Genomic DNA, 13188 nt, shown 5'->3' with positions numbered 1-13188 from the left:
GGTTTGCAAACTTGTCTGACATTGGAATTACCTAGAAAGCTTAAGAAATGACTGATGCCCATGTTCACCTCCAGAGGTTATTCAGTTGGTGTTAGGTGGAGGTCTGGGTTTGGGAATTGTTAAAGAACCCCAGGTGACTCTGCTGTCAACTTTGGGAACCACTGACTTAAAGAAAGTGAATCGCCATCTAACAAGAAGCTTAGAAGGACCCATCAGCATTAAACGAGAAACAACTTCCTACTCTAATAGCAGGGAACCAATAAGATCTGCTTTGCTTATCTGCTAAGATTCCAACAGAGGCTTATGAACCTGAGATCTGGAGATGTGGTTGCTGATTCAGAGATGCAGTTGTCGATGGCCATCTGCTGTGCAGACTGAGCACATAGTGACTGAAGGTTTACTGGCACTATGTCGCCAAATGGCAAGCTCCCACCCCAACCCCTCTGCTGTCAAAATCTTAGTCGTTAAGGGCCAGTTCCTATGTCAAATCTTCCCTTACAAGTAGTAAGTACTTCTACTGCTCTCCCCCAAAATGATTAAATCTGTCATAGCACTAATTTAATTTACCTTTGAATCCTAACTAGTTGTTAAACTGGAATCTTGTTCTGAATACAGGCCACTCTCTTACTCATCTTTATATTATCCAAGAGTCTAGCACTTTGCTTTGTAGACAGTAAGTGCTTGATAAATGCCTACTGAGTGGATGCTGAGATCACCATCATGAACAAGGCAGACTTGATCCTACTGTTATGGAGCTATAAGCTATGAGTTTAATGGCAACTTACAATGCCCTTACAACTTAATGTTGTCATAAAATCTTCAAGGTAGAAAGAACAGTTACATAGAAGCTTCCTTCTCTGGAGTCCCAGCTGTATGATGATCACAAAACCCACCCTGTCGTAAACAACCCAACCACAGCTGCAATGCACATGGGAACTCTCAGGATACAGAACAACTGTGATCAAGCTGAGAGAAGAATGGAGCTGAGACCAAGGGAAAACATCTGGTCCCCTCTGGAGAGGAGCCAGCAGTACAAGTATGGGACACTGTAATCCAGACTGGGTTCAGATCCAAGGAGCTCCAGCCAAGGAGTCAGACGTCACTTGAACAGAGCTCTGAAAGGGAGGAAGTAATGCTGAAGTGCAGTCCTGCCCCTGAGCTTAAGCCACCGCCACCTGGACTCTATTGGACAGACCCACGTTGAACTTGCACTGACTACTGGCCACAAGTATTCCTGTATCCAGGTGTAGATTGGGAGGCTGCAACCCAATCGCACACAAGCAAAGCAGTCTATTTTCAGATTCCACTTACTCTTGGGGAAGAGACTCTAAATATACCATCCAGCGACTGCAGGAGGCAGATTAGTATTGCTGGCAGCTGAGTGGGGTGGGGCAGACAGAGACACCAGAAGCTTCACCATTACCCTCGGCACAACCAAAGGCCCTACCATTTGCAGAACTATATTTACATGAAGGCAAATGACTGTTTTATTTGACTTGGTTTCCATTTAAGAGCTCTTGGGGATAGGTTGTGTATGGCAAGAAAAGCCATTATTTTGTCCTTTTTGAAGACCCACTGAGCAAAGCATATAGATGTCACAAGGTAGGACTTAGACAAAAGTCACTTGTTCTGTTCCATGGTATTTATCTCATAAGAAGGTCTTGCAATTATATAAACAATACTAATGAAATTTCTAGTGTATATAACACCTGCAGTTTACAATGTGCTATTGTAGCCATTCATAAACATAAAAAATATCATTAAAAACAAAATCCAACAAGGCTGTCATCGAAAGAATTCTGGATATTAGAGCATGAGACTTTATCCTGCCATAATGGTTTTCTCTGTAGCAGGGAAGCCTTTCAGGTTAGTGTGTAGCTGAGATATAGCTTTCTTTTTAGGGAATGGGGAAGTTGTTTGTTTGTTTTGGTGGGACTGGGGTTTGAACTCAGGCCTTTGTGCTTGCAAAGCAGGCTCTGTACCGCTTGAGCCACACCTCTGGTCCCTAGACAGTTTTCTTACTAACAAAAGCCAAACACTGTTATCACTTTGTAGCTACCCATATTTCCAGGCAGCTAATAACAAAAGGGCTAGAAGGCCTTAGTTTTGCAAGGGATTGATGGACAGCTATATACTAACCGCCACAATTCAGGTAAACCTTCCCAGTAGTAAAACTGAGGAGAAATAGCTGTTGGTAGAGAAAATAGTTGATTGGAGTAAGCAGAGAAAGTCTTAAAATCAGAATCTTAGTGATCTCAGAGATTGAGAAAGCTCAGCATTTAGTGTATTAAGTTAGCTTTAGAAGAAGGACTAGATCCAATTTGGCTGGTGTCAACCATGGGGCACCGAAGAGATATAATAACATTTGTAGGAGATACAAGAAGGTGGAGCTGAGACATTTCCCCTGCGGCAGGGTGGCTCCAAGGAGCAGAGCACCATCTGCATCGTTCCTAACTGGGGGCAGGGGAGGCGGGGGGCTTGTTAAACATGGAGATTTCTGGGCCCTGCCCCATCTCTATGATTCAGAATCTTTGGGACTGGAAGATGCCTGGACATGTGTACCTTTAACGAGCTTCACATGTGTTTTCTATGAGCATGAAATGTGAGAATCAAATTCTGTCTGAAGAAGGCCAAATCTTAAATGAGCGACAGTATCAGAGATAACTCATTGTTCCTCCGTAGAGTTGGCATGCATGCCATTTTAGGGTGATTTCCTAAAGTTCCATTAAGTAATAGAGTCAAGATTAGAAACCAATTTTTTTCCAGTTCCTGGGAAATTGAACTCAGGGCTTGAGCTTGTTAGGGAGGCTCTCTACTACTTGAGCAACTCTGCCAGCCCCTTTTGCATTGGTTATTTTTGAGATAGGGTCTCAATTTACATCCTGGCCAGCCTAGACTGTGATCCTCCTATTTGTGATTCCCCAAGTAGCTGGAATGACAGGTTTGCATCACCATGCCAAGCCATTGTTTGAGATGGGGTCTTGGGAACTTTTTGCCTGGGCTGGCCTCAAACTACAATCCTCCTGGTCTCTACCTCCCAAGTAGCTAAGCTTGCAGGCTTGAGCTACCATACCCTACTAAACCAATTCTTTTGTCTCCAAATTTGGTGCTCTTTCCACTACATTTCACCTTGGACATGCAATCCTTGAACTGTCCACTCCTTGTCCCTGGCAGGCAGGAGACCCTGGTCAGATGAAGGTTCTGGAAAATGGGTTGAGTATGGGGGGAGGGGTGTGAGGTATAAGGTGGTGCTATCCCACAGCTACAGGTCTTAGAAAAGCTTAGTTGGGAGAAAGTAGGTGAAGAAAAACAGCCTCACAAGAGTAGTTCCAGAAGTTGACCAGCTCAGAGAACCAGGGAACTCGAAGGGTCATCAGGGAAGGGGGGGCACATCTAGAAGCTATTCCTGATGCAATGGCAGGCAGGGAGGAGGGCTTTTCTGGCTGCCTATGACTTCACCATGAGCAGCTGTTAAGGATGCTACGCTATTTCTGAAATGGCCCAAACATCAGTGACTCTCATGGTGGAATTTCAGACATATCAGCAGGCTGGTATTTAGGGACTAGTTATTTAGGGACTGGAGCCTTTCTGACGCCAAATCAAAGCCTATAAGTGTGGCTGATGTTGGCCTCCACACCCTCGCCCTGGTCCTGCATCAGCGCTTTTACTCTAGATCCTTAGCAGCCCACCATGTCTGGGAGGGCTGTGAAAGCAGAGATGCAGAGGGCAGTGGTCACAGAGAGGACTTCCCTGACATCTGTCAGATGGAAAAATCCTCCAAGGTCTTCAGGCCATCAAAAAGCAAAAGCAGCAAGGGAGGAAATTTAATTAATCCTACAAGTAGCTCTTGAACATCCCTTGTTTCCCCAGAAGTTTGAGGGACAGGGCCATGACCTCTCTTCCCTTCACTGAGGGATTGCTCATGCCTGGCAATTATGAAAAGCAATAATGATTAGTGCTAAATGTGAACCACCCTTTTCCCATTGGAGGCTGGGCAGAAGACTGTTTTAAAATTTCCATTTATTGCTGAGTTTGCCAGTGGTAAACCAGGAAGATGCTGCAAGTGAAGCCAAGGCGCAGCAATGAAGAGGTAGCTTTTCTCCTCCTTCTCCCTCTCCTGTCTGTCCCATGTACTCCTGACACATTAGTCCTCCTAGTGCACAGCTCTGACACAACTCCTTGGTCCAAATACTTTTAATGGGTCCCATACTATCTCTTCTTCTCCTTGACTGGGCCCATTCCATTCCCCAGAACAGCATACATCATACCCTTTCCTAAACATACTTTGCTTGATCCCGGCTTTGGCTCATATTGCTTTCCTCTCCTGGAACACCCTCTTCTTCACTTCCCACCCCCATCAGCTGAATCTCAGCTCACCCTTCTTTGGACATCCTAAATGACACCAATTCCTGATCCTCCCCAACCAGGTCATCTGTTTCTGTCTTGCTCTCCCCATCTCTCCTCTCCATGAGTGTCTCTGTGTATCTCTCTGTCTCTCTCTCGCTCTCTCTCTGATCTTGAAATTCTCACTTTGCCCCCAACTCCTAGCATCTCCTATCTCTGCTTCTGATCTGCAACTAGCTTAACTGTGAGATCTTTTAAGTTTTTTTCAATATGAAGTGTACCCCAAAACTTGTATCATTTAACCTACTGCCCTTTGCTTTTGCCTTTTTAACTGGTACCCCCTCAGCCTCCCTACCAAGGGCTTGTCCTAACTGTAATTTGGAGGAAGCTCGGGTCCCTTCTGGGGGCCAGGGCACATCACCCCACCTCTTTGGATCAAAGTCTCTCCCATAGAAAACATTTGCTGCTGCACTCCCCCATCTTCCAACATGGCCAAATTTGGAGCCTCTGTTTCTGCATTACACTACATCCAGTCTTCATCTCAAGCACATATCACAATAATAATAACCTATTGTCTAACTGGTAATTTAACACCTGTCTCCCTCCACAGATAGGAAGATCCTTGATGGCAAGGCCAACATCACTTTTATTCATCACTGAATTCCCAGTTCCTGGGACATACTTTATAGTAAATAAATAGTTGGAGAGTGAATGAATAGCATCTATCATACTTTATGTTGGATTATAGCTTTGTGTACACAGTATGTCTTAACAAGCCTCCAATGTCTTGAATGACACTGCCAACAGTGTCTTGTTCATAATAAATGTGTGTGTGTGTGTGTGTGTGTGTGGGTGGGTGGGTGTGTGTGTGTGTGTGTGTGTGGGTGTGTGAGAGAGAGAGAGAGAGAGAGGTTGAATCTATTTCTCTACCGGAAAAGTAATCCAAAAGCTGGCAATTGTGAGTCTGAAATATCACATTTGATTCAAAAGGAAACACGCTTGGTTCAACAAATCAACAATTATTGAACACCCATTCTGCAAAAAGCCTAGAATTCTTTATCTGTCTATCCATGCCTGTTCATCTACCTGCCTCCTATCTGCCTATCCACCTGTTTGTCTATGAGGAGAGAAGTGGCTATAGAGACAGAACTGTGTCTGCTTTTGAATCTCAGCTTTGCCCTTGAGTATCTATATGACCTTGAGCAGTTGGAGCCCTCTGAAGTCAGTTCCCATAGTTTCCTCAGCCTTTCAAATGAGCACAGAGTTCTGAGTTCACAGACATATTGTGAGGATTGAAAGTAGGGCTGCATCTGAGAGCCTTTGTAAAATGTGAAGTGTAATAACATGTATAATTATTATGAGTGCATGATGAAAAGGAAAAGGAAGGGAATGAAATATGACTAGGAGAGTCTCAGTCAGTCTCTCAGCAGTGAGGTGTGGGCCATGAGCCAGATGTGAGGCCCATCTCTCGGGATCTGTCTGTCCTGACCCCCTAACAATTTCCTAAGCCTCCAGGACATAGGTTCATCATCGTGTCAAATGGGCTCCAAGTGCCTGGCTTTCTGGGAGGAGCAGGCTTGCTAATAAAGAGATCGTCTTAATAATGCGAAGTACCGGGTGCTATGGTAACAGGCATTACATGATCTGAGAAGAGGAGTAGCTTTTGATAAGAATAGGGAGCCTGCAGATGGGAAAAGGGGGCGGGGATGCACAAGGGTGGGGGTGGAGGAACGCGCAAATGTGAATAGACAGCGTAAGCACCCGAGGGAATGAACAAACAGTAGTGCTGGTTCCTGTCTTTCAGGGTGGCCTCTTCTATCTGGGCCCTACCTTCCAGCTGGAAGGTCTCTTTGAGCATTTCCAGATTTTCAGGGGCTACTGAATTTTCAGAAACCTATTCGTGCTTAAGCTGGTAGCCCCATGGCTTTCTTTTTCTTTTAAGAAATAAGAATGTGCAAAATCTGAATTTATTCATCACTGACTAAAACCTGGTTTAATTTTACCCAAAACTTAGGAACACAAGTCCTGTCATCATTGTTGTTTTTAACTCACCAATGGATGACTTTACCAAGTTCTCTTATACCTCAGTTTGGCTCGGCCTCTTGGTTGAAGTTGTTCTCAGGAATTGTATAGCATGGAGAATCTGAATGCTCATGAACTGTGAGTAGAAGGTCATTGGCATTGGCTAATGGCGTCAAACTCCATTCCCCTACCTGTCCTGAGGACATGCCACACAGCTTAGAAGGCTGCCAGTGCCATGGACACATTAATAGAGCAAAGGAAGGAGATTCGTGCCTGACACATCCATCCATGTTCTAAGTGCTGGCCTTGGCACTTAGCCACATTAACTTCTGCCAGGGGGTCCAATAGCTTGATTTCTGGACCCAGCTTGACATAGCCAGCTGTAAGAACTTAGAGTTTTCTTAAAGAAAAGCATATGTTAGTAGACATTTTAATGATTCTGTTATTAAAAGAGTTTCTTCGTATCATCCTAAATGTATCCTCACTAGTATTTGTTCTACTTCCTCCTATTTCTACAGTAATAGCCAAGGTTCTGGGCCAATCACAATAGTGAAGAGAATTTGGATCTTTCTTAGTTTTGGCTTGGGCTCCTCTGGCAAAATGTTAGTTACCTCAAAAGCAAGCTGAATGTGGCTATTTTGGGTGTTTGTTCAATAACATAGGTGTTCCTACTGCCAGGACTGAAGGAGAGGAGTATAAGAAAGAGGATGGATTTCCACTAGAAACTGAGAGAGCTTCCACGTTACCAGGCTGTAGGGTCCACTGGAAAACTGTACCATGGGTGTCTATGAATTTTCTTTCTTGATATATTAGTATATAGTACTTGTACAAAGGGATCTCCTTGTGACTATGAGTATTCTTCACCTATAAGTTTTGGAATGAGCTAGACTTTTCCCTTCCTTTATTACTGTGAGATTAATTGTACCTTCAGGGAAAAGGAGAGCCACTCATGATTCCCTTCAATATTTCATATGAATTGAGAGAAATTTTTTTCATCAAGAAAACAAAAAACAACAAATGCTGGCAGTGAGGTAGGGGAAAGGGAACCCCTATGCACTGTTTGTGGGAATGTAAATTAGTCCAGCCACTATGGACATCCAATTAGTGCAATCACTATGGAAAAAACAGAACTGCCACATGATCTTGCTATTCCACCCCTGCGTCAACATCTGAAGGAATCAAAGGCAGCATACAATTACAATACCTGCACACCCAGTTGGAATCAGCCAAGGTGCCAATCTTTGGATGAACTGAAAAAAGTGTCTATTTTTCCATTATTTTCCCCATTAATATTTATAAAGAAGAACAGTATCACATCATTTGCAGGAAAATAGGTAGAACTGGAGATCACCATATTAAGCAAAATAAGCCAGACTCAGAAAGACAAATACCACATGTTTTCTTTCATGTTGAATCTAGATTAAAAAAAAAAAGACATGAAAGTAAAAGGGGTTATCTGGGAAGAGGAAGAAAACCATAGTGAGAAGGAGAAGGCGAGGACGATGAATAAGTATGTTGTGTGCATGCATGAAAGCATCTCAGTGAGACCTGCCATTGTGTAAAATTAACATATGTTAATATAAAATGTTGAGAAAGGAAGTGGATTTTTTAAAAATATTCTTTAGATTGGATAGAAACACCAACAGAATCCAAATAATGAGTAACTCCAGATCATATGGCTTTGAGGTGATTTTTATTTTCTTCTGCAAACCACTCAATACTTTACAAACTCTATTACATTGATATTACTTACTACATTTACAATAAAAATAATCAAAACATTTTAAATTTTTAAACAAAAATATTCTGAAGTTTTCTGAATCGTCTGGCTTTGCCATTGGTGCACCGCAAGTCACAGTCTATTTCCTCTACACATTTTATTCATAAGTAGTTGAGGAACAACAAACAAATGAACAAAAATGGTCTATAAGACTTGCCTCCCTGAAAAAGTTACAAGACTAAAGCCAATTGTTACAAAAAAGGGCAAAAGATAACAAATGTTAACAAGGGAGTAGAGAAAAGGGAATTTTTGTACACTATTGATGGGAATGTAGATAGGTACAGCCATTATGGAAAACAGATGGAGATTTCTAAAGAAATTTAAAATAGGCTGGGCATACTGGTGCATATCTGTAATACCAAAACTTGGGAGGTGGAGACAGGAGGATCAAAAGTACAAGGCCAGCCTGGGCTATATAGCAAAATCCTCTCAAAAGGAAAGCAAGAAAGGAAGGGAAGAAGAGAGGAAAAGGAGGGAGGAAAGAGGAAGAAGAAAAAAGAAATAAGGAAAGAAAAAGAAATTAAAACTAAAACTACCATATAACCCAGCTACCACTCTTTTGGGTGTATAACCAAAGGAAATGATCACCACCCTGTAAAGATACCAGCACTGGCATGTTCACTGTAGCACTATTCACAACAGCCAAGAGAGAGTCCCTTGGTGGATGAATGGATGAAGAACTTGTGGTACATATATACTGTGGAATATATGTACGATAACAAGAAAGAACATGATCTTGCCATTTGATGAGCCTGGAGAAAAACATTGATGGTGCCTGATCTCACTTACATAGGAAATCCTTTTTAAAAAAAAATCAAATACACAGAAACAGAGAACAAAACAGTGGTTGCCAAGCCAAAGCAGGGAGGAAAGGGGGAGATGAAGGTCAGGGGTACAAAATAGCATATAAGTGATGAAAGAAGTCTAGATATTGAATGTACAGCATGAAGACTATAGGTAAAAAAAAAATGTTCTGTATATGGAATTTATGCTAACTGTATAGACTTTGTCACAAAAACAAAAAGCAAAAACTAACTGTGAGATGGCAGAGATGTTATTTGTGTCATTCCAAGAGCCTTTTCACCATCCATGAACATCATGTTGTATGCCTTAAATATACACAACACACATTAAAAATGGCTGAAGCCCCAAACTAAAGTGTTATGAGCATCCTTTGTTTCAGCCGCTCACAAGCCCACTCACCTGACTTACATTAGACTGTCTCATCCTGTCAATGAGAGGCTCTTCAGCGCCCTCTTTCCTCTCCTTCATTTCTAGACCTCTCCGACCATTTAACCACCATCAGAGCTTCATGTCCTCAAAAATTACTGAAAAGACACAGAATCAAGTTTATTGGGCCCAGTTGGGGATGTAGCTCAGTGGTCAAGCCCTTACCTCACAGGTGCAAAGAAAATAAAAAGATTCTTGGACCATTAAAACCCATCTTGGTCCTCTCTACCCTGATGACTCTCCATATGCCTTTATAAAGTATGTCTGGTGACATCAGAAGATCTCTGTTCAAATCCTGACTCAGCTATTTATAACAACAATACACATATGATCTTAAGAAATACACTTCCTCTCTCTGGGTTTTCATGCTCCCATCTATGAAATGCAAATGATGGTTGTAAAAATAAGATGACATGATGTCCAGTTCATAGTAGCTGCTGAATAAATGTAGGGAATTTCTACAGCTGTTCTGATCTGGTGAGGATAGTTCAACCTTAAAATCAGTCACTCAAGTTAATCAAGGCATTCATGGATGCCTTTAATTTTTCCAAATAAATCCTTCTACAGCTTAGTTCCCAAGGAGCCAGGCTGACTATGATGTCACACAGGCTTGGCTGCCTCGTCCTATGGTTATGTGGACCTGTGGCCAATCTCAGCAATGACACTGGGGAGAGGTGCCTAAATTTCGAGCCAGCTCTGCCTGCCATGAAATGGAAGAAAGGGCATCTTTCTTGAGGATTTGCATATCCAATAGATTCAAAGAGTGTGACTCAATGAACTGCCACATGCCAGGTGCTGTGCTGTCCCAAAGGCCCAAAAGCTTAAGAAATGGTCCCTGCTCTTCCCGAATTCAAAGTCTAATAATGGATTTGATGTAGGACCAGTATTATGATACACCTTCCCTCAGTTGCTCTCTTTCCTTCTCCTTCACAACCAATACTTCCTGAACAGGTCAGCTCTGCAACTCTCACCTCTATCCTCATCTATTTGCCCACCTTCTCCTTGCTTTTCTTTCCAATAGTCAGGCCTCTCTATCCACCACTCCAATTAGACCAGTCTTTCAAGGACAGGAAAAATCTCCTTGCTTCAAATTTGAATAAATGTCTTACCTTGTTTCTCAGAGAGAAGCCTTCAGCATGCTCCTCGTCCTCCTGACTTAATTCTCTCCACATCCGTGTACCAGGGGCCCGCTGGCCACCCGCACTGCGAAGTCGCACTCAAGACACAACCCAACGAGACTCACGACCTTCCCGGCAAATCTGCCTTTCTTCCAGGGGTCCCCATCTCCAAATGGCATTTCTATCCACCCAGATTTCAGTTCGTTCCAGAAATCTAAGTTATCCCTGAAATCTCTTTCCTCCTTGCTCCTTATACCTTGACCCCAGTCTAATCCTGTCACTTCTCTACTCTAATGAATCCATCTTGTTCTACTATCTTCTTTTGCCTGTACTTCTGTAAAAACCTCCTAACTTCTTTCTCTGTTTCCATTGTTAGCACATCTATTCCGTTAGCTACAAAATAGAGTGTTGTTTTTAAAGGGTACGTTTGATCCTATTTCTTCCTTACTTAAAATCCTTTAATCAATTATTGTTACACCAAGAAACTAACTCTCTTCCCATAAGTTGATCTTTGAGGTCCCCATGATCTGCCCTCTGTCTACTTTTTTCATACTGAACTCCTGTATTTCTTATCCTTGGTCACTGTGCATATAGCTACACAGCTCTCCTTTCAGTGCCACACTTTTTCCTGCCTCAGGACCTTTAAACATGCTATTCCCTCTGGTTGGAAAGTTCTTATATCCATTCTGCCTGGCAATTCCAACCTACCTTTTAAGTTCCAGCATAAAACAAATATTAGCAACTCAAAAAAAACCATTCCCCAAACTCCAGTCTAAATTAGATCTACAAGCTGTGCTTCCAGGCACCCTCCTTGTTAATTCTCCTCATAATTATTATCAACTTTTAACATTTATTATCCCACCAAGAATGTGATATTTGCATCCTAACACTTATAGGTAGCATGTGTGCAAGCACTTTGTGATCTTAACTGACCTCCTTTTAGGAAAGAGGTCTATTAAGAAAACAGGACTGTACTCCACAAAAGAAATTAGTGCTGACTTCAGAAATTACCCAATTACTCTTTCATTCAAAAAATATTAATAGACTTCCAAGGGTCAGTGGGTGTTTGAAACAATCAGCATCACAAAAAAATCTAGACTAATAAATAAAATGTTGACCCCAGAGAAAGCAAGCTGGACATTTTAAATAATTCTAGTTGATGTGTTCAGAGAGATTCAAAGAGACATTATATCCATAAAACAAAAACTGTTGCTATAAAAATAAAACATTCAGACAGCAAGAAAGAGTTAAAGATAATTGTTAATAGAAAAGGTCAGTAGAACAAATGGAAGTGTCACAGATCTTTTAGAATTTGTCCAGCAGGTTTTTCTGGCTTATGCTGGAAACCACACCCCCCCATAAAAAAAAGTCAGTAGAACAAATGGAAATTGAAAGTCAAAGAAATCTTCCAGTCCCACAGATCAAAAAGACAAGAGATGAAAAATATCAGAGAAAAGTTAAGAGGCATAAAGAATCAACCCAGTAGGCAGACCATCCATTTAATGAGAGTTCCAGAAAATGAGTAAAGGGAAAATATAACAAAAGAGAAAAAGAAAAAAAAGGATAAATACCCGGAGTTCAAAAAATACACAAACCAGATCCAAACCCAGATACATCCCAGTTAAAGTTAAAAAACAGCAAGGACTTAAACGAAGTTAGCCAGGCTTTTAGGCCAAAAATCGTATATTCTCCCTCATATGCGGACTTTAGATCTAAAACAAATGCAGTAATATTATTGGACATGGGTCACACGCTAAGGGGATAACACATACAGGAGGAATAGGGAAAGGTAGGAAACCCAAAACTTAAAGTGTTTGACATGCTCACTGCAAAGGAGCTAAAACAGTAACCTTAAAATGACAGAGGTCACTATGGGAAGGTGACCGGGAAGTAAGGAAGAGGTTTGGTAGAGAGGAATCAATTCGGGTTGTAATATACATGTGCATGGAAGCAGTGCTAGGAATCTCTCTGTATAACTATCTTTATCTCAAGCTAGCAAAAACGCTATGTCTTTCTTATTGCTTGTGTCTTCTCTTCAATAAAATTAGAGAAGAGGGCAGAACAGGTTCTGCCTGGAAGCAAGGGGGGTTGGGGGGGGGAAGATGGAGGGGTCAAGGGCAGCGGGGAGATATGGCCCAAACAATGTATGCACATATGAATAAATAAGTTAATTAATTTTAAGAAACAGCAAGGATAGGAAAACATACTAAAAACTTCCAAGAGAGTGAAAAACAAAGCTGGCCACCTACAAAGAACCAGTATCATATTGTTACCATCCCAAATGTATGCTAGAAGTCAAAGCTCATAGGAAAAATCTTCTCAAACCAATTCTAGACAAACCAATCAAGTTGGTGGGAGTAGGGGGTTTTCAGGCAAACAAAGAGCAGAAAGTTAACTTCTCATGCACCCTCCTGTAAAGGTCACTTGAAAGCATCCTCCAGCCAAGTGAAACAAACATCTAAGAGGAGAACATGGAATCCCAACCGAGTGGAAGTAAACCAGAAGTGAAATGGATGGAAATCCTAGAGTGGCAGTTCTCTGGAGTGCCTGGAAGGTAACCAAGCAAATCAAAGGACAGAGCAAGCGCCTGAGGAAAAGGTCTTCCAGAGTCAAAGACATTCCCTTTAATAAATCATTGCTGGGTGGTATTATGGCTATGTTGAAAATAGTGTTGTTTTGGAACAAGAAGAAAAG

The 13188-nt window shown here is 41.9% G+C and overlaps 1 non-coding gene across 1 annotated transcript; it reads left to right on the top strand.

The window, feature by feature from the left end:
• The first annotated feature begins 11783 nt into the window (after window positions 1-11783).
• LOC141414386 (U7 small nuclear RNA) lies at window positions 11784-11845 on the top strand. Its single transcript, XR_012439426.1, has one exon. It is a non-coding gene; the product is annotated as a U7 small nuclear RNA (small nuclear RNA).
• Window positions 11846-13188: the final 1343 nt, after the last annotated feature.

The sequence above is a fragment of the Castor canadensis genome, chromosome 11 (assembly GCF_047511655.1).
Source record: "Castor canadensis chromosome 11, mCasCan1.hap1v2, whole genome shotgun sequence".
Classification (NCBI taxonomy): Eukaryota; Metazoa; Chordata; class Mammalia; order Rodentia; family Castoridae; genus Castor; species Castor canadensis.
This window is presented reverse-complemented; position numbering and strand designations above follow the sequence as displayed.